This window comes from Suncus etruscus, chromosome 19 (assembly GCF_024139225.1).
Source record: "Suncus etruscus isolate mSunEtr1 chromosome 19, mSunEtr1.pri.cur, whole genome shotgun sequence".
Lineage (NCBI taxonomy): Eukaryota > Metazoa > Chordata > Mammalia > Eulipotyphla > Soricidae > Suncus > Suncus etruscus.
This window is the reverse complement of record NC_064866.1, coordinates 22,958,618-22,979,272: the sequence shown is the minus strand read 5'-3', so window position 1 is coordinate 22,979,272 and position 20,655 is coordinate 22,958,618. Positions and strand designations below refer to the sequence as shown.

At 34.4% G+C, this 20,655-nt stretch overlaps 1 protein-coding gene and 1 pseudogene across 1 annotated transcript in view; one reads left to right on the top strand and one right to left on the bottom strand.

Moving 5' to 3' along the window:
* The window catches only part of LOC125997286 (pancreatic alpha-amylase), a 37,584-nt gene extending 19,489 nt beyond the window's left edge, over positions 1 to 18,095 (bottom strand). The window contains exon 1 of the mRNA XM_049765735.1: positions 17,819 to 18,095. The gene's annotated coding sequence lies outside the window, so the exon portion shown is untranslated. The remainder of the gene's footprint in view (positions 1 to 17,818) is intronic.
* LOC125997147 (ATP-dependent RNA helicase DDX18-like) lies at positions 11,148 to 12,327 on the top strand (annotated as a pseudogene).
* Positions 18,096 to 20,655: the final 2,560 nt, after the last annotated feature.

Below are 20,655 nucleotides of genomic sequence, written 5' to 3'. Positions count from 1 at the left end.
AGTGTGATTTAAAAAGTCATTAAACACATGTTACTTTTTGGGGCCATCTTTTAGTTCTTAAAATCTCACTAGAAAAAAAATCATATATGTGTGATTGGCTAGGAGAAAATACAAAGAATAAGAAACTAAGAAATACTCTAAGTAACTAATATAGAAAAGTGTTTAAAGGAATTGAAAAATCTCAAAAGAAAATATCTTGAAGACCTAAAACCATGTGAAGGAATGTTTAGCTACAGATTTGGAAACTTTAAATTAAAATATTTTTCATTAAGGGTAAAATTGTTTAATAACATTATTAGCAAGAAATGTAATACATCAAATTAGTAATTTTTGCTTTTTGCTTTTTGTGCCACATTTAACAGTGTTCCGGGCTTATTATTGACTTTTTAGCTCAGGGATCATTCCTGGAAATGCTCAGGGCGTCAAATGGGGAGTCGGGGATTTAAACCCAGGTCAGCTGCATGCAAAGCAAGTGCTCTATTTGCTGTACTATCATTCCTGTCCCTAATTGGTATGTTCTTTGAGCTATTTTACACCTTAATAGAATTGAAAAATGTACTTAAATATCACTATGTCTAGTATGCAGATGTTTTAAGTGTAGAGAACACAACACACTAGTGAGCATTAGAATATTTTACATAAAATCCAAGTTCATGGACGTAAGTGTTCATTCCATCAGAAAAATGCTAAATAAAATATATTACAACTGGTGGCATTATTCCTTGTTTGCATGGGCACATTAAAATGGAAAATGCTGAGATAGCATGGAGGTAAGGCATTTGCCTTTCATGCAGGAGGTCATCGGTTCAAATCCCGGCATCCCATATGGTCCCCCGTGCCTGCCAGGAGCAATTTCTGAGCCTGGAGCCAGGAATCACCCCTGAGCACTGCTGGGTGTGACCCAAAAACCACAAAAAAAAAAAATGGAAAATGCTATACATACAAATAAGTTCTTATCTTTATTTTTGTACCTTTTTATTTTTTTATTTTTTAACATAATTTTTATTTTAATTGTAGTGGCTTACATATCGTTCACAGTAATATTCCAGGTACATATTTACATTGAATCTGGGAAATTCCCACCACCAAATTGTCCTCCCACAACTGCTCCCATCCTGCCTCCCATATCCTCCACTCTTCCCCCGAGGGGCTGCTAGAATGTGTGGTCCCTTCTGTGTCTAGTTAATTACTTAGTGGGCTTATAACTGTTTGGTCTTGGTGCCTCCATTATTAACCCCTCTAGTTGGGAGGCGGGACTAGAAAGATCAGGTTGTGTGGATTTGTTTGAGGAAGAGAAAGGTAATATAATGGGGTAAAAATCGACTACGCCGTTGGGGCCGGCGAGGTGGCGCTAGAGGCAAGGTGTCTGCCTTGCAAGCACTAGCCAAGGAAAGGACCACGGTTCGATCCCCCGGCGTCCCATATGGTCCCCCCAAGCCAGGGGCAATTTCTGAGCCCTTAGCCAGGAATAACCCCGGAGCATCAAATGGGTGTGGCCCGAAAAACCAAAAAAAAAAAAAAAAATCGACTACGCCAACTATGAGCAGAGTCATTCTACGGGCTCTCGTCCTTGGTTTGAGAGACGATGGGGAAAAGAAGAAGGTGAAACACCACAGCAGTTCAAAAAGAGGAATCAAATAAGATATTCAGTGAGCACTGCAGCCATAAAAATATGCACCACATAGTTGCCATGGTCTTGAGATAGGAAATATGACAAGGCACAAGGAGGAAGAAGAGAAAAGAAGAAAGAAAAAGTAAATATATAATTAAAAAATGAACAACTACTTCAATATTTACCCCCAAACAAAGAATTCAACCAAAACTAGATAAAAAAAATTAAAAATTATATAAGAAACTAGTAACAAACATTATAGGGATAGATGTAATATTATGGGTTACACCCAATAGAATTGAAGTTTAATCTCTGATATTTTACCAATTTGAATAAAAAAAACTATACACATACAGTGGATCTTTGAACATTGACTTAAACAATACTTACAATTTCATTTTCTTATAAATAGATAACATGAATTTACAGTAAAGTGGGTAAGGTGCATGCCTAACATGAAGCTAACCTGGATTCTATCTTCAAAGTCACATGAGAACTTTTTAGCATCACCAGGCATGATTCCTAAGTGCAAAGTCAGAAGTAACCAATGAGCATCACCAGGTAATAACAGAATTGGGGTGGTTAAAAGTTATATTTGGATTTTTGACTATGTAGAGTCAATACCTCAGCCCCTGAATTGTTCGAGAATCAAGTGTATTCTTATAGTATATATTTAATTTGGGGGAAAAAAGTCATTAACTTCAGAAATAATTGTATTACAATCGCTATGTTCTAGTATAATGATCATATTCTGTATTGTTTCCATTCCCTTTCAAACTTCATCTCACTGGAGATGTTTCTACTTTAAAATGTTTAATATGAAAATTATACATTTGCCTACCAGGAGCTATTTTTGAGCATATAGCCAGGTGTAACCCCTGAGCATCGCCGGGTGTGCCCCACCGCCAAAAAACAAAAACAAAAACAAAAAAAAAGAAAAGAAAATTATACATTTATTTTTTTAATTTTTTTTATTTTAATCAAAGTGGATCACAAATCTTTCACTGTAATATTTTAGGTACATAGTGATAATGAATCAGGGGTGTTCCCACCACCAATATTGTCCTCCATCCAACCCTGTTCCCAGCATGCATCCCATATCCCCCTCTTTTAACTCCCAGGCTGTTAGTATAGATGGTTCTCTCTGTGTCTAGTATGTTGTGAATTGGATATCGATTCTGTTGTCGTTGGCTTTGGGTTTGGTGCTTTAGTTTGAACCTTTTTTATTTCTACTTAATGTTCATGTGACTGGTAACATTTATTTTTCCATCTAAATTTAATTCTTATGCCAACTGCCAAAACAAATGATACTTAAAACATTGTAATTCTAGTTTATATATTTCTAAATTTGTCTCATTTTTTTCCCTGCATGTTATTATTTTTGCTACTGACCACGTGGTTTGTTTAACTTAAATCAGATCTTTAACCTTTCTTTTTTTTTTTTTTTTTTTTGGTTTTTGGGCCACACCCGGTAACGCTCAGGGGTTACTCCTGGCTATGTGCTCAGAAGTTGCTCCTGGCTTGGGGGACCATATGGGACACTGGGGGATCGAACCGCGGTCCATCCAAGGCTAGCGCAGGCAAAGCAGGCACCTTACCTTTAGCACCACCGCCTGGCCCCAGATCTTTAACCTTTCTTAACACTTCATTTCTTTTGCATCCCATATCTTCAAATTTGGAGTTATTTCAAGTAACTAAAATGTTTTGCTTATAATTCCTGGAGGTAGGTAGATACCTGATGAGAACAAACACACAGTAGTTGTTTGTCTGAAAATGTTTGTATTATTTCTTTAAAATCTATTGTCTCTTGATAATCATAGTGGTTACTTCCTTAAAGTATATTCTAACCTTTAAGGATATTCTAGTCATTTACTGTTTTAATTTCTAGAGTACTTCCAAAACCTACAGTGGCCTCTCTTATGCGTTAGAACTAAGATGCCTATCTAATTTGAGTTTTCTTTGAAAAACATTTTTTTCTTTTGACTACTTATTTTTTTGTTAGACAGATTTTTGTATTGTTTAAGTACATATCAACATTTAAAATATATCTGGATGTTTTATGTATACATTTTATCTACTTTTTTAATCAACTGTTTCTTTGAAATTATAATTAAATATAGTATACATAGCAAGTTTCTCAAACTCAATCATAGACCTATCTTTCATTTAGTCATAATCTTAATATAACAGTGTATAATTTCTTTCTAATCTACTTCTAGACTGCTTTTTTCTCTGCTGCTGTTCTTTTTTCTTTCTTTTCTTCCTTTTATTCTGTCTTCCTTTCTTCTTTCTCTCTTCCTCTCTTTATTTTTCTTTATTTCTTCTTTCTCTCTCTTTCTTTCTCTCTCTTTCTTTCTTTCTTTCTCTCTCTCTCTCTTTCTTTCTTTCTTTCTTTCTTTCTTTCTTTCTTTCTTTCTTTCTTTCTTTCTTCTTCTTTCTTATTTCATTGCTTCATTAAAACACCTTGGATACAAAGTTGTTTTTAATAGTTATATTTCTTCCATAGATACAGTTATTCATGATTTAATTTCAGTATGCAATGTACAACACCCTTTACAAGTGCACATTTCCCACCAGCAATGTCCCCAGTTTTCTTCCCACCCTCATTCCTGCCTGCTGCCAGTCTGAAATAGTTTTCTTCTCTCTCTTTTTGACTCTCACTTTTCCCTCTCTTAAATACTGTGGTTTTATATATTTTAGTGTGAGTGTCATGGTTATCAATTTATCTCTTTCAGCACCCATTTCTTGTCTAGAGTGATTATTTCCAACTACCATTTTAATGATGTTCCCTTCTCTGCTCTAACTGCAATCTCCTACTATCTATGAGAATCTTCATATCATGAAATGGTCTTCCTGGTCATTATCTCTATATCTCTATTGACTTTGGTATTATTAACTCACTATCTTTTTTTCTCTTATATATATTTCTCATATATATACATATATATATAATCTTATATAGATGAGTGAAATAATCTCAAGTCTAGCCTCTCCCTCTGGCTCATTTTGCTCAACATAATACTCTATACTAATCCATGTATGAGAGAATACAATTACTTCATTTTTCATCTGTTCTCATGCACTTGTTTCCAGTTCTGGATATTTACACAGTGCTGCGATGAACATAGGGATCCAGAAGACCTTCTCATACTGTGTTTTGGGAATCCTAGGCTATATTCAGAGTGGTAGAATTGATGGTCATATGGAAGCTAATTTTCTAACTTTTGAATAATATTCATAATGTTTTTCAAAAAAGGCTGGACCAGTTGAAATTCCTGCCAGCAGTGAATAAAAATCCATTTCTCCCTGCATCCATGCCAGCACTAGCTGTTCTAGTTCTTTGTGATGTATTCCAGGCACTATGGTATGAGATGATATCTCAATGATGTTTTGATTTGTATCTTCCCAATGATGAATGATGTGTGTTGTCTAAAACTAAAATTATATAGAGATCCATATGTTGGGTGAGTCTTCCCCTGACATAGTACCTCTACACCCTTCAGCCTGCAGTTGAAGATGAGGTAACAGTGAAGAAATAATTCACAAGCAGTCAGTTATAGTTTCATGGGAGTCAGCTTGTTTTATTCCATGGCCTGTCTGCAATGTGCTTTTCCTAACATATGCTTTCTCTGCTAAGCTTTTTGCTGCCTCCCTCTCTCTGCCTTTTGCTTCTTCTCTCCTTGTCTCCCATTTGCCTCCAAGCAATCTCTTACCTCCAAGCTATCTCTCTGGCCCCTATTTAAAGCATCTTAACCCATCCCAGGTGTGGACAGGTCTGATCAATCAGGTGGGATTATCATCTCAAAAGAAAGTTTAGGTAAAAAAGCACTGTGATGAGGTTTACAAATGTGGAGCATTTTTTTCCATGTGCCTATGGTTATCTGCATTTATTCTTTGAGAAAATGCCTGTTGATTTCTTCTTCCCATTTTTTTATGAGATGTGTTCTTTTTTCCTTGCTAAGCTTTACCAGTACCTTATATATCTTAGATAATAAGCCTTTATCAGTTGAGTATAGGTTGAATAATTATCCCATTCCGTCAGCAGACTTCGTACTTTGTATACTAGTCACCACTTCCTTTGAGGAGCATAAGCTTCTTAATTGAATGTAGTCCCATCTATTTAATCTTTGATGCCACTGTCTTGACTAGTGGTGTTCTATTGCCATGAAATATTCTGCCTACATTTTTCCATAGGTATATATGATTTCATGTCTGATATCAAGGTCTTTAATTAATTTTTGGGGGGGGGTTTGGGCCACACCCAGCGGTGCTCATGAGTTACTCCTGGCTGTCTGCTCAGAAATAGCTCCTGGCAGGCACGGGGGACCATATGGGACACCGGGATTCGAACCAACCACCTTTGATCCTGGATCGGCTGCTTGCAAGGCAAACACCACTGTGCTATCTCTCCGGGCCCCAGTCTTTAATTAATTTTGATTTGACTTTTGTGCACGGTGTTAAAGAGAGGTCTGAATTTACTTTATGCATATAATTGACTAGTTTCCCAACAGCACTTATTGCAGAGGCTATTTTTCCTTCACTTCATATTTCTTGTGCCTTTATCATGGATTAATGATTACACACCCCAGGATCAATCTCAGAATATTTAAGTCTATTCTATTGATCTGAGGGTCTATATTTATTCCAATGTCATGCTTATTTAATGGCTACTGCTTTATAGTACACTTTTATTGGGGAAATGGATTTTTCCCATATTTTTTATCCTAAGAATTGCTTTAGCTATTCATGGATGTTTAAGATTCCATTTGAGTTCAAGAGTGTTATATTTATTCCTTTGAAATATGTCATGGGCATTATTATTGGAAATTCATTAAATATGTACAATGCCTTAAGAAGTACTGACATTTTAATGATGTTAATCATACCAATCCATGAGCAGGTATGTGATTCCATTTCCTCGTGTCTTCTTATTTCTTGAAGTAGCAATTTGTAGTTTTCTTTGTATAGATATTTCTTTTGTCTTCAGTTAAGTTGATTCCAAGATACTTATTGAGGCACAAATGAGATGGAATATTTTAATATATTATTTTTCTTTTTCATCATTTGTATGTACAAAAGCCATGGACAATGCATATTGATTTTGAAACCTCTCACTTTACTAAACAAATGCTTTTAGAAGCATTTTTAATAAAATCTTTAGGATTTTTTAAATATAGTATCATGTCACCTGTAAACAGTGTAAGTTTGAATAATTACTTTTCAATGTGGATGCCCTTGATATATTTTTATTGTATAATTTCTATTCCAGTAATATATTGAATAGAAGAGATAAGACTGAGAATACTTGTGCCAGATCTTAGACAAAAGGCTTTTAGATTTTCCCTCTTTGCCACAAGTTTGTGGTAAATGGATTTGACTATATTGAGAAAAGTATCTTCAATTCCCATCTTGCTGAGAGAATTTTATTAGGAATGACTGCTGGAACTTGTCAAAATGCTTTCACTGAATCTGTTGCTATGATCATATAATTTTCATTGTTTACTTATAATAATATGGTGTATATATTGATTTACTTGTATTTGTTAAAACTTCCTTGAAAATCTGGGATGAGTACTATTTGATTATGGTGTATGACCTTCTTGATGACCTGTTGGATTCCTATTGCTAATATTTTTGAGGATATTTGCATCTGTATTCATCAGGCATATTGGCATTCATTTTTATTATTTGTGGTGTCTGTTGTTTTTCAAAACTGGTGATATTAGCTTCTTAGAAACATTGATTACATTTCATGAAAGAGCCTGACAATTATTAGCAGTAGGTCTTCTTTAAATGTTTGAAAAAAAAATCACTAGTGAAAATAAACACCTGAGCCTGGGCTTGCGTTTGGATAGACTTTTTGATTAACATTTCAATTTCTTCAATAATGATAGTCTGGGTACACATCATCTTATTTCAATCTTGTAGGTTTTAGTATTCCAAGAATGTATTTATTTCTTCTAGGTTCACTCACTTCATTTCATAAAGATTATCTAAGTAATCTCTGAATTCTCCTTGAATTTCTGTAGTATCTGCAGTGACACCACCATTTTATTTCTTATTTGATTTATTAAGTTTCTCTCTTTGTGAATCTTGCTAATGGTTTTCAACCTTTATAATTTCAAAGAACTTATTCTTAATTTAATTTTTTGCTTTGGATTGCTTTTTGGGTGTTCAGTTCATTAATTTCTGCTTTACGTTTGATTATTTCCTTGTGCCTGCCTACTTTCAACTCATTTTATTTGTAACTTTCCAGTTTCTTAAGCTTTGCCAATAAATTATCTGTTCAAGCCTTTCATTCATTGTAAAGCTATAAATTTTCCTCTTAGTACCACTTTTGCTGTGTTCCACTAATTCTGATTATCTTTCTTTTCTCTTTTTCTTTCTTTCTTTCTTTTTTTCCTTTCTTCTTTTCTTCCTTCCTTCCTTCCTTCCTTCCTTCCTTCCTTCCTTCCTTCCTTCCTTCCTTCCTTCCTTCCTTCCTTCCTTCCTTCCTTCCTTCCTTCCTTCCTTCTCCCTCCCTCCCTCCCTCCCTCCCTCCCTCCCTCCCTCCCTCCCTCCCTCTCTCTCTCTCTCTCCCTCCCTCCCTCCCTCCCTCCCTCCCTCCCTCCCTCCCTCCCTTCCTTCCTTCCTTCCTGCACCACTCAGGGGTTACTCCTGACTTTATGCTCAGACATCACTCCTGGCAGGCTCGGAGAATCATATGGGATGCACGGATTGAACCTGGGTCCACCCTGGGTTGTTTGTATGCAAGGCAAGTGCCCTACCACTGTGCTCCAGCCCTTAATTCTAATAATTTATGTTTCATTCTCATTTGTTTTTAGGATCTCATATATATATGATATATATGATATATATGTGCTTTTTTAAGCACCCTGAATTACAAACATGATTGTAGTTGGAATTCAGTCATTAACAAAACACCCCCCTTCAGGAATCTGATTCCCCATTATTACTTAGTGAACTCTTTATTTGCTAGGCTTTAGTTATTTATCCATTTCCATTTGTAATTTATTTCTATTTTCAGTGCACCATGATCTGAGAAGAAAATTTTATAATTTGTATTCACTTCATTTTATGGAGGTTATTTTATGGTCCAGATGTGGACTATCTTGGGAAGGTCCCATGTGCATTGGAGAAAAATATGTGTTCAACTTCCAGGGGATGAAAAGGCCTATATACGTTTATTAAGCTTCTCTCTTCCATTTTTTCATTTAAAGCAAAAATATGTCCTTTTTAAGTTTTAGCCTCATTAATCTATCAAGAGACGACAGACAGAGCAGTGTTAAAAACTTCTACACTAATATGTAGCTATTGACTCTTCAAACCAATTAGTAGTTGTTTTAAATATTTTGCTGGCTTCTCAATACATGTGTAGGAGTGTGATTTCTTCCTATATTTCTCTTGATTACCAAGATTATTAGGATATGAACTTCTCTGTGTTTTATAAACTATTAAAGCCTGATTCTATATATCATATTAATATGGCCACTCCATCATTATTAAAGGGGTGGTTTGCTTGAAGGATTGTCTTCCAACCTTTGACTTTGATTCTATGTTTGCTCTGATTATTCAGATGTGTTCTTGCAGGTAGAAAAAAGTTGGATTGTTTTCTTTTTTTTTCGTTTTTGGTTTTTGGGTCACACCCGGCAGTGCTCAGGGGTTACTCCTGGCTCTATACTCAGAAATCGCTGCTGGCAGGCACGGGGGACCATATGGGATGCCGGGATTTGAACCACGAACCTTCTGCATGAAAAGCAAACGCCTTACCTCCATGCTATCTCTCCGGCCCATGGATTCAGTTTTCTAATCCATTTGGCCACTCTGTGTCTCTTAACAAGTGCATTTAGTCCATTGACATTGAGTGATCATTTTCATGGGATTTTGTCTCATATTTGTATAAGATTGATGTGTTTGTAGGGTCTACCTTAATTAAAGTAGACCCTTCATTACTTCTTTTGAGGCTGGTTTTGAGTCTGTAAAGATCCTGATCTGTTTATCCTTCCTTCAAACTTGAATAAAATTTGGTTGAGTGAAGTACTCTTGGTGAGGCATTCATTTCTCTTTTCTATATCCCACTACTGACTTCAGGCCTGGCGATTGCTTGTTATAAATATACTGTATTTCTTAAGTTTGCCTCTTTGTAATTTTACTTTTTGATCTTACTACTTCCAGTATTCTATCTATGGTTTTCATCACTATGACTAGAGTGTGCCCTGGGGTACTTATTTTGGGGTCCTAATTAGCTTCCTCCCTCCCTCCCTCCCTCCCTCCCTCCCTTCCTCCCTCCCTCCCTCCCTCCCTCCCTTCCTTCCTTCCTTCCTTCCTTCCTTCCTTCCTTCCTTCCTTCCTTCCTTCCTTCCTTCCTTCCTTCCTTCCTTCCTTCCTTTCCTTCCCTCCCTCTTTCTTCTTTTGTATATATTATGCAGTATGCCTTTGGTGTAGTATCTCCAAAGTGTTTGCCTTGGAACAGAGATAGGATGGGTAAATCACTTGCTTTGCACTTGGCTGACACTGAATATGGTCCCCGGAGCACAGCTAAAATGAACCTTGAGAATCAAACCAGAAGTAATCTCTGACATCGCTGGGTGTGCCTCTCACTCTTAAAAAAATAAGTGATTGCAAAAACCAAAACCAAGGCAACTGAGATTTTCTTGCATGTTCTGTGAGTTTTACATTTAGATCTATAGCCCTTAACCCATTGTAAGTAAATTTTTTAAAGACCTTTAAGTCTAAGGCAGAAATCCACTTCCATTATTTTGTTTTTGTATCTAATTGTTTAGCCAGATTGTTAAAAGATTATTGTCTTCTTTGCAAAAACTTCAATATAAACATTGTAATAAATTACTTTAAAATACTTTTTAATTTTATAGACATTGTTGTAAGAGGATTACTTTTCATTGTATTAACCTTAATTTATAAAGGATTATATTTCTCTTCATTGTATTAACCTTCATTTATGAAGGATTATATTTCTCTCCAGTAGTATTAACCTTAATCTATAAAGGATTATATTTCTCTCCATTGTATTAACATTATACTTTGGGTTTGGAGAGAGCTATAACCTAGCTGTGCTTGAGACCTATTCCTAGTTCTACACTAAGTGTTTTTACCCACGGTACTATTACATCAGATCCTATTAAATACTCTTTTACTAACGACATTTGACTATATTTATACCTTCATTCTTTCATACGTCCATGCTAGATTGTGTAATAGTGCTCTTGCAGGAACAGTATTATCTCTCTTTCTTATTCTCAACCTTTCCTACCTCAGGACCTCCAAATAAAGCCATTGTAAGTAAAAAAATATAGTCTGTGTGGTTGAAGAGATAGTACAGTGGATAGGGCATTTGCCTTCCACCTGGGTAACATATATTTGATCCTCAGTATATATAGTCTTCCGAGCCCTGCCAAGAGTGAGCCCTAAGCAAAAAGCTAGATGTGAATAAAAAAAAAAAATACTAATTTTTTAAAATCTTAAAATGGAGAAATAATCCTGTGCTATAATATATGTGGAAGCTAACTATCAACGAATGATTCCTCAAGAAATCTATTCTTCTGACCAATGGCAAAGGGACAACAGTAAAAGGTTTGCTGAAGCACAGAAATTTGGTAATGGGATTACTATTAATGTAACTACCTAGACTATATGCAGAAAATCCCAGAATTTATGAAGAAAAACCTACAGTACTGTGTATTGATGAGTCTAATCTTATCTTAAATTTTGGGTTTGAAGAGGAATTAAAGCAGAGTATTAACCTTCTCCCAATATGAAGACAAAACATACTTTTTCTCTGTCATACAAAGTCAAAAGGTTTGAAAAACTGGCAAGGATGTTTATGAAAGAGTAGCCACTCTGTTAGTGGTGTTGATGACAAAACAAATGTAATGGTAGATGTTCTTGAACAGAGATAGTTGTTTTCCACTCTGAAGAGATTCATTCTGCTCTTTTACTTTCCTTAAGAAGAAACATAGTTTTCTTTTCATCTTGTGTGACTGAAATACAAAGTGAGTTGCTGAGCTGAACTACATTGATTTGTCTTAGGTATACATGGAAAGCCAAAAATAATAAATGAACAACCAACCACATAGTTCTAATTCTGTAATGTGGATTAAGGGATACTCTTGTGTACAGAAGTGACAACTAGAGGGCTGTATTTTCCTGAAGTTGATAATATTATTCAGAATGACCCCAAGGAATATATTCAATGAGATTAGAATAGCTCAAGGCCAATATGGAAGAGGACATGAATTGCTTATTCTGTGCCCTGAAGAACTAGGTTTCTTCATCAATTGAAGTAGTACAAGCAACATTTGAATTTGAGTGTTTTTGGTCCAAAATAATTGATATTCTATCTCAGCTTGAAAAGTTGATCAAAAGAACTACTTTCATAAGTCAGTCTAGGAAGCATAGAAGTCCTATATCTAAGCCTATAATTTATTTCCATTCTCTAAAACAGGTCTTCTACGTGAACAGTTTAAATTTGCCTCAGGTGGTTCTGTCATTAAATTTCAAGGTGCCTCCTTCTGTTGACCCAAATTTGAATACTAATTTCAGCAAAGAGAAAGAGAGGTGTTTGTGATGAACTGAACTTTCAGAAAACCAAGAAAGTGGAGAAGTCTAAGATCTTTAAATATATTAGCAACAACAGCACAGTTCTGAGGACACACCTTCCTTTTCTCTTAACTTGCCCCAAAGAAATCTTTATTTAGCAAAGGAATTATTATAATTTTACAATTTAAGCTGATACAACAGATTATAGTGAGTTTGTTTGCAAGCACTGAACACTTGTACTTCGGCAAATATTTATTTGGAAATATAAAGCAGTTCAATTTTTTTCTTTACTTATTTTTGTGTGCTATCCTTTGGCCCCAGTAATTCCAGTTAAAATTTTTTTTTGATTGTTAAAAGGCAAAGCACAGTAGTCTTTGGTTTCTGTGGTACTGATAGAATATTTTATCTTTTTTTAGAGACAAGAAGAGTGTGGAGAGACTGTGCAACAGACAGGGTATTTGCCTGGCAAGCAATCAACCTACATTCAATCCCCAGCACATTAAAACACTGCAACAAATGGTCCCCTAGTATCACAGTAAGCCCTGAACACAGTTGATATGACCCCCAAACCAGAAAGGTCATCATTTATATATATATAATATTGTACCTTTAATTCTAATTCCCGGTGTCCAAAGATTTGTGCAGTATAAATTAGCAGCAGCTGTAATGGACAAATATCCTATCACACTGGACGGTGGTGAGGTAGTGGTGGAATACAAAGTACCTTTATATATTTGTTGGTTTGATGTTTCCTAGAAATTACCAATAAGTAGTTTTTATTTCCTCTTGAAAAAAGTACCTCATGTGTCACAGGTGGTGATTTTATAACACATTTGAAAATAAACTAGTCACTGTTTTTTGCTCCTAACGAACAAGAATCAGGTTATTTCTAATTGTATGAACTGAGGACATTCTGAAATTGTAAAGATCCATAATTTTGGGCTCTGTTTATGCCAATATAGGTTCTCCAACTAATAACTTAACAAAGATCTTTAAAAAGAAAAACACACACACACACAGAAAGGAGACACACATGCAAAATGTTCAAGTGTTTTGGGTGAGATTTTCTAATTCTTCAAAGCATTTAGAAGACAGTGTTGACCATTTAAAGCCAGGCCATCATTAGTGCACACAAAAGTATTTTTTGAGAAAAACTGCCTCTTCTACATCCTTGAATTGTAAATAGATTTACAGTGAAAATTAGAAAAGAAAAAAGGTGGGAAAATGGCAAAAAAATTGCTTTCTATGAATGACTTTTTCTAATAGTTCTTGACTTCTATTGTGATTTATATTTTACTTTTGGTGTTTCATACTTACCCAATGCTAACCTGAGTTAAATTTCAGACCCAGAAAGCTGAACTGGCACCTAATAACTCGGTAGTAACTTATTTGTCTTTTGTTGTAAAAATATTTGTTTCAGAAAATATAAAAAACCAAAAAGAATTACTGTACAAAAACCAGCGCTTGTTGCTATTTTAACCAATTAACATAACTTAATTTTAATCAGTAAAATCTTCTACTATTTTTAACCAATTTGTTTCATTGTGTATTTTCTGTATCATTAAATAAATGCAGAAAATGTGTGCACTTATTTACAAATAAAGTTTTTTAGAATCATGATTTCATGTAAATACTTCCCAGTTAATATCTAGGCAAAAAAAGTGGTTCCTACTGTAGGTAAATCTGTACAAATCTGAGGTGTTAAAATACTCCATACTCCCATTAGCAATCTAACAATTAAACCAATTTCTTCTCATTTCGTAATACTTGGCACTTTTTCATTTAAGTTATGCTATTTATTTTATTGAGTTTTAATTTTATCTTGATGACAAATAAGGTTAGTCTTCCTTCTCCCACAATGTTTTAAGTTTCTTTTCTGGTCTTGCAGTTTGTTAAATTATCAATATATTTTTTGGATGTATGTTAATTTTTTTTTTTTTTTTTTTTTTTTGGTTTTTGGGCCACACCTGGTAACGCTCAGGCGTTACTCCTGGCTATGCACTCAGAAGTCGCTCCTGGCTTGGGGGACCATATGGGACGCCGGGGGATCGAACCGCGGTCCGTCCTAGGGTAGCGCAGGCAAGGCAGGTACCTTACCTCTAGCGCCACCGCCCGGCCCCATGTTAAAATTATTTATTTTCATTGTACTACATATGTATACATAGTAAAATTGATTATATATACATCAGCTATATATATGCTATAAATAAAACATTTATGTTGACAAATTCATGTGTTATTACTGGGAATTACATTTTTAAACTTTTATAATAACATGATTTACCAAGTTGTTCTGAGTAGACATTTTAGGCATTTAATGTTCAAATACCGTACCCACTGCCAGTGTGACCTTCCCTTCACCTGTGTCTCCTTTTCCTATCTACCACCCTAGCTTGCTTTCTTGCAGGCACAAACTTACTTCATATTGTTTATTACAACACAAAAGGCAAATAGACTCATCAAAAAGTAGATCAATAAGGGTCCTGATCTTTCTACGGTGTTACTAAAGTCAGTGGACTGGACTGTGGTTGGTGCTATTTGAGCCTCCTGTGTTACTATTTAGGGTAACAAAGTATGGTACATTTGTATATAAGCTTAACATAGATTTCCTGTGATAATTTTACAAAATTTTAAGGTGTGCAGGATCCAAAACTCAAAAACAAATTTGGTGGCTTGGCAGTTTGATAAGGTTAAGTCACACAACCACAAAATCAAACATTGAAGTTCTGATTTGCATTCCTTCAAAATGTGACCATTTAACAACAGTCATTTTTAAGGAGACTAATTAACGTGAATTTATTCAAGTAGGACCATACCTGAATACTATCTTTATAAAAGACGTTGAGAGTGAAAGTCAAATAAAAAGTTGTTCATCTATAAGATTAGGAGAAAAATCTATAACAGATCCTGAGAAGTCCAACACTTTGAATGACTCCTAAAATATCTGAGACAATATATTTCTGTCAATTTGTGGTATATGTTTATGCCAATTCTAGCAATTAGAAATGGAAACATTACATTTCTTAGGAACAGTGTTAGCTGTAAGATTTTTTTTTTTTTAGTGGTTGATTCGAATCCCGGTGTCCCATATGGTCCCCCGAGCCTGCCAGGAGCTATTTCTGAGCAGACAGCCAGGAGTAACCCCTGAGCACTGCCGGGTGTGGCCCAAAAACAAAAACAAAAAAAAATTTTTTTAATTGGTTTTTATCAGGCTGAGGGTATTTTCTTCTCATCAGTTTTATCATAGACCACACAAATGAAATACATTTTGTTGAATTATTTCTCTATCCTTTGAGACTAACAAAGTTGTTGACTTTTCTGAGGTGCTTTTGGTCTCCCAAGAGAGTTCAAGGGTACAGAGGTCACTCCCAATATGCTCAACCAGGTTGACAGTTACATAGATTATTAGTGCTAGTGCAGCAGATGTGATGCTCTTCTGGCCTTTGTGGGGTGCCTTCAGGGACTCGGGGATACAATCAGTGATATTCATACCAGGCAGTGTGTAACTCAGACAAGGGCTTCAAGTGCCTATATTTGTCCTAGGTCTTCCCATCCTGTATTAAAAATTATTGTGGTGAATTATATGTGATTCCGGCTTAAAATACTTCATCCTAGAAATAAACTCCATTTTGTAAAATATTTAGTATGCCATTTCAGATAGGCTAAATAAGAGTCGTCTTTATTTTCTTGAGGATTTCTGTATATGTTCATGAGTTATATTGACTTGTGTTTTTTCTTAGTTTGTCAAGCATTTTATATCAGAATTTTTTGACTTCATAAAATGAGCCAGGATGTGTTCTCTGCTCTTTAAATGTTTATGTACTTTAATACTGTTCATTTTTTTCTACTTTCTCATATAACTTCTAACTCATAAGTTATTTAAGTATATCCTATAGCCTAGTATTATATAGTTGTTTCTAATTTCCTTTAGTATTTTGATCATTTAATATTTTTATATAATCTAACATTTACCATTTTTATAACACTGTTTTACTTATCCAAGTTGTTCATAATCATCATTTCAAGTATGAAATGCTCATACACCAATCCTAGCATCAGTGTGACTTTCCCTACTCCAATGATCCATTTCCCACTCCAATCTAACCTCCTCGCAGTATAATTTAATCATTATCTATTATATCATATATTATTTAATATTATATATTATACTTTATATATCATTTTTATATCATTTGTTACATGCTATATCCTCTATATTCACAAAATCAAACTCAACAAAAGCACCTTAATACCCTGTACATTATTAGACTCAATTCTCTTTTCCCTTGAGAAGAAGCCTTAACAGTTATTGTTAAGGCTTAACAATTCTTAAATTCTCTATTATGTTCTAGAATACTTTCTTTTTCTATACAAAGGTCAAGACCACAAATCTTGCTGAATTCATTGGTCAATATTCAGAACTTTTTTTCCTGGCATTAACAAGTCTAATATTTTGATCATAACTTCCTATTTGAATCCTTTATTTGGCTACTAATTCTCCCTCAATCTTCTTTAATGGTTTTTAACCTATCTGTCATCTGAATATATATATATGCTCTAAGATTCACTTCTACTTCTAACTCTCATCCTTAAAGTCTCACTGTTAAAGCCAGGAAAAGTTCAGGAGACAAAGAGCAAGCATCTAATTCCAAGATACAATAGCATAGCACAGCTCCCTGAATTCGTTGGGTGCATAAATGGAAGGCACACAACAGGTGTGCCCCAGAAACCTTAACACATCTCTAGAATGGCCTCACATTGGGGAATTCGTGGTGCCACAAGGCCTTGTAGAGCACTACACCATCAGACACTTTATATTAAACTACCAGCCCTGTTGGTCAACTCTCAGAAACACCTCCGTGTCCTACTCCCTGTAGGTGAAAGGGAGGAAGCTGTGATTCACAAGAGCATTCCAAAAAATTCCTTATGTCTTTGTACTTGACTTCATTATTACATATTCACAAGAGCATAGAGAAGAATAAATTAAACATATCAAAGTTTTACCACTTAAACTAAAAATTATTTCAGTACGGGAACTGAAAATAAATATTTTGTTTGTATTTTATCTTTGGGACACACCTAGCAGTGTTCAGGGATTATTCTTGGTGGGCTTGGGGGACCATAGAGCAGAGATTAAACCTGGGTCAGCCACATGGAAGACAAATGTCCACCCACTGTACTATTGTTCCTGATCCAGAATAATTTTATATGGAAAAAATTTGTATTCTAGTGCCATTTGGCGAAAAAGTTGAGGACTAAATTAAAAAACACAAATCCTTTAAACTGGCAAAAAGTTTCCACTATTAAAACACTAAATTAAATAAAATCCAAAACTCATACTAGCTGAAAAATACTCCTAAATAACACTTAGTTCGGATTACTGTTAAAAAAGAATGTAAGTTGGTACACATTGCTATCAAGAAAGGGCAAAGTGTGACTTGTAATCACAAAGGAAATTTATAGTTAGCAGAAATTTATCAAGGCACAGTATCCCAATATATGGAACAAAGAAAAATTGCAAATATTTTATTGAAAAGAAAATAATTTATTATATATGAAGTGTTTAAAATACATATAGTAGATCTCTAATAAACACAAATTTAAAAGTATAGTTTTCATTTTAAATACACTTTAAAAGTTGTTACGCACAGTTCCACAATCCAGATAATCACTTTCTTCGTTCAGAGCTTGAAAGTACTTGCAAGATACGGAATTCAAAGGGAACCTAAAACATTATAAAGGTCTCCATTAGAAATAATCATAATTATAAAATAGCTAGTTTAAAATGAACTAGAAGTTACAATGCTTACATTTAGAAAATTAGTGAATCATGTCAGTGAGAAAAGTCTAAATAGCTTATATAGAAACATTTATATTTAATTTAACTGTGCTTATTTTATGTATAAAATAAGACAGTAATTTTAATAGTTTAATCCTAGGAGGGTCACAATGGAATTTGAACTTTCTTTTTTGGATAAAATGGAATAATTTCATGGATTCTTGCTAAGTAAACTTAAAAATCCATTATCCACATTGGAAAACTTTATAGTCCTTTTAACTTGTGAACTAATTACTGGCCTTAGCACTGGGTAATATATAATTTTTTGAGATTTTTAAAATTGTGAACAAAGTGAATTATGAGTCTTTCACAGTAATATTTAAGGTACATAGTGACAATGAATCAGGAGCATTCCCACCACCAGTGTTGTCCTCCCTCTTCTTATAGATTAAAGGCTTCTTGCAAAGAAATATAGGGCCACATTTTTGGGGTTGGGGGTTTGAGTCACACCCGGCAGTGGTCAGGGGTTACTCCTGGCTCTATGCTCAGAAATCAACCCTGGCAGGCACAGGAGACCATATGGGCTGGAATTCAAACCACCATCCTTCAGCATGAAAGGCAAATGCCTTACCTCCATGCTATATCTCCAGCCCCACATTTTTTTTTTAATACACAACTTTACCCTGTAAAGCTGGAAGGCTTGGTTGGTATTAACAAAGTGATCATTTCAATCCAAGAAAACGGTATCTGAACTGTTTCGTCCTTAAATTACTAAAGAAATTTTGAGATTAATCTTTGTTTTATTCCTAGAAACTCTCCTAATTAAAGTCCAGGAATATTTATGTGTATTAATCCTCCCTGAGTAGTTCTCAATACTGCTTAGATATTAAGAATCAATTCATTGGGAAATAGAAAAGCACCCTTTTATCCATGCCGTATTCCAAACCAATTCATTCAAAATTCTGTGGGAGGAATCCAGGGGGTGAATATGTATGTGTGTGTGCTTGCCTTACTTTATTTTCTTTTAATTCAATATTAAAGCTCCCCAGATCAATACATTATACAGCCATAAAAAGGAAATCTCTATTCTGGGTGATGATAGGGAAAAGGTGTACATGTGTGAATTCACATCATTTTATTTTATTTTAAATGTAATTTTTTTTTAAAAGTTCCCCTGATCATTCCATCATGCAGCCAAGATTGGAAACCTTTCTTCTAAGTGATTTCAGGTCATCCACAAATCTGTAGATTATTCTTGTAACTTACCTACTAGTTTTTTTTTTTTTCACAATGTGCTACCCTGAGGTCAACATTATGTCTTCTCCTCTCTATTTTCTTTTGATTTGTTTGTTTAGACACCAAAATAAAATATTCCTAAGTGCTATGTCAAAAAACGTTGGGGTAAAATGACTTCAAATATAAGGTCTGTCGTTGCTCTTATTTGTGATATATATAGAAATACATTTTAATTACTTTTCAATATATGTACTTGTTAAAAAGAAAAAAATTCTTCCCCAAGTTTACTTTATGTTATACAGAATATGAAGTCAGATACATCATAAAATAGAAAATAAGGTTACTAATATTAGATTTATTAAATACATAAATAGAAGAAACGAGACTAAATTCTGTGTCCAAAAGAACACAATCTTCAAATGCACACATTTTCAAGTAAATAAATTGACCTGATTCACTAACTTTCCTGGAAAAAAAATAAGTATATTAAAGGGCAGCATACAATATTCAGCAACATCTCTAAAGAGAAAAAACCACCGTGTTTGTTTAATCAATAAATAATTTAAGAAATATTTCATTTGAACCAATCTTTTAGAGTATTAATTGCTTAATCTGTATCAGTAGGTGGAGAGGGACAAACCATTTCTTGGGAAAATCAAAATCCAGTGCCCCAAAAAAGGATACAAGAAAGGATACACTTTGTATGACAGTATTACAGCAGTATTTACGCAGGAATGCTTCTAAGGAAGAACAGCAGAATGCATTATAATTGTTTCCTTATTTTTCATTTTAGATTGACAAATAAATGATTTAATATACACTAATGCTTGTTTAGTAGTTCCTTTACGGTAATTGTAAGACTTTGACTCTATCAGTATAGATACTGTAGAACAAAAATTAAATATTAAGGCATCTCACGAAAGGTAAAACAGTGAGCCAAATTTTCTTCTAGCTATGTTAATCTTTCCCCTTAGCACCAGTAATTTTGATTCATTAATGCTTTATGTTCTCCTACATACGTCTACAATGGCAGATTTCAAGTATAATTAAAACATATTATATACACTCATCTAAGTTAAACAGTAACACACTTTACTAATTCTACCACTTAAAGACATTCATCATTTTAGTTTGAATTAAAATTACTTATTAGAAAAGTGATTTTTCATGAAAATATGAATTCATCTCTGTGGAATGTGAAATTAATAATTAGTAATACAAATTAAAAGACTTTAGAGGATGATCAACTTAATCTTGGTGGACACTTGCCTACTTCTAACACTTGAGTCCTCTATCCTAGAAAACCCATTCCAGGAAAACTGGGATGGTTTGTATTCCGAGGCTATGTCCATAGACTTAATTTTGGTAGGACAGAGAGAAACCTAGCAAGCTATATCTTAAGTCGTTCAAATAATTATACAGTATTTTAAGTTTTCAAAGCCACTGATTTTTCTCTAAGCATTCAAAAACC